Source organism: Panicum virgatum, chromosome 4K, assembly GCF_016808335.1.
Source record: "Panicum virgatum strain AP13 chromosome 4K, P.virgatum_v5, whole genome shotgun sequence".
NCBI lineage: Eukaryota > Viridiplantae > Streptophyta > Magnoliopsida > Poales > Poaceae > Panicum > Panicum virgatum.
In genome coordinates, this window is record NC_053139.1 from 8,291,888 (window position 1) to 8,294,109 (window position 2,222).

The window sequence follows — 2,222 nt, forward strand, 5'->3', positions numbered from 1 at the left end:
GGCCGCCACAGCAGCAGTGGGGATATCGGCCACCTCGGTACACACCACCACAGAGGACAGCCAGGCCTTCTGTTCCTCAGCAGAATGAGCAGAAGGTATGGGTACAGCAGCCGGGGATGCGCCCCAATTTATTCCCATAATATAATTGTGGACAACCTGGACATTTTGCACGGAATTGCCCAATGCCACCAAAGCAAGTCCAGCAATCAAGTCAGCAGAGCCAGAAGTAGAAAGTGGCTCATTTCAAGCCGGGGCAAGTGCACTACACCACCCTCGAGGGTATTCCAGAGGGAGCTCCAGTGATGGCGGGTACGTTTTCAGAGAATGGTTATCCTGTTACTGTATTATTTGATTCCGGGGCATCTCACACATTTATTGGCAAGGAGTGTGCTACTAGGCTTGGATTGGAAATAGGAAATATGTCGACTCCGTACAATATCCATTCACCTGGAGGGCAATTAATAACCAATCAAACTGTTAAGCAAGTGCCTTTACGGTTTCAAGGAAAAATCTTTGACACTCATCTAATCATGTTACCAACTCAGAAAGTGGACATTATCCTTGGAATGAATTGGATGAAATTTCATGGGATCCTCCTAGATACATTATCAAATTTGGTGCACGTAAACTCTCCTCTTCATGGTTATATGACCTTATCTTTGATGATCCATAAGTCAATGACTCCTACTGTGCACCACACCGAGGGCAAGAGCCTGGCCGATATACCAGTGGTGTGTGAATACCCGAATGTTTTTTCTGACGATTTGCCTGGCATGCCACCAGATCGGAATGTGGAGTTCGCCATTGAATTGCAGCCAGGCACGGCACCAATTTCTAGGAGGCCATATCAGATACCACCCAAAGAATTAGCTGAGCTAAAGAAGCAATTGCAGGAGTTGCTTGATAAGGGCTACATTCGTCCTAGCACTTCACCTTGGGGATGTCCTGCACTCTTTGTTAAAAAAAAGATCAAAGCCTCAGGATGTGTGTGGACTATCGGCCTCTAAATGACGTCACAATCAAGAACAAATATCCTCTGCCCCGAATTGATATTCTATTTGATCAGTTAGTCGGGGCTAAGGTATTATCTAAAATTGACCTTCGCTCGGGCTACCACCAGATCAAGATCCGAGCTGACCCAAGATAGCTTTCTCTAATAGATATGGGCTCTATGAGTATCTGGTAATGTCATTTGGGTTGACAAACGCCCCTGCTCATTTCATGTATCTCATGAACTCGGTGTTTATGCCTGAATTGGACAAGTTTGTCGTGGTTTTCATTGATGACATTCTTATCTATTCCACTTCCAAACAAACACTCTGATCATCGTGAAGAAGAACATGCTGAGCATCTTCGCATTGTTCTCCAGCGTCTCAGAGAGCACAAGTTATATGCCAAATTTAGCAAATGTGAATTTTGGCTCAAAAGGGTTCAATTCCTGGGCCATGTTATCTCTGCGGACGGTATTTCGGTGGACCCTAGCAAAATTCAAGATGTGTTGAATTGGAAGACTCCTGAGTCTGTTTCAGAGATTTGGAGTTTCCTTGGGCTAGCAGGTTATTATCGCCGGTTTGTACCGAACTTTTCAAAAATTGCTAGACCCATGACTGAATTACTTAAGAAGGGGTGAGAATTAATTGGGATGACAAATGTGAGCAGGCTTTTCAAACTTTGAGGAAGCTTCTGACGTCGGCCCCTGTCCTGTCTCAGCCGGATATTACCTGGCCTTTTGATGTGTATTGTGATGCATCAGGTACGAATCTCGGGTACGTTCTCATTCCTGTATGTCTCAGCCGGATATTATTCGGCCCGTTGATATTTATTGTCATATATCAGGTACGGGTCTCGATTGCGTCCTCATGCAAGATCGCCGGGTGATTGCTTATGCTTCCAGAGCACTCCGACGACATGAGGAAAATTATGCCACCCATGATTTGGAGCTGGCAGCGGTGGTTCATGCATTAAAGATTTGGCGCCATTATCTTCTGGACAATTCTGTTCATATATACTCGGACCACAAGAGTCTTACGTATATTTTCACTCAGAGCGAGCTGAATTTGCGCCAAAGGCAGTGGTTAGAATTGATCAAGAATTATGATCTGGAAATTCATTATCACCCGGGCAAAGCTAATGTTGTTGCCGATGCATTGAGTCGCAAGGCAAATTACAACTGCATCTCAACCACTGCTATGCAAGAGACTCTATGCCATGAAATGGAAAAG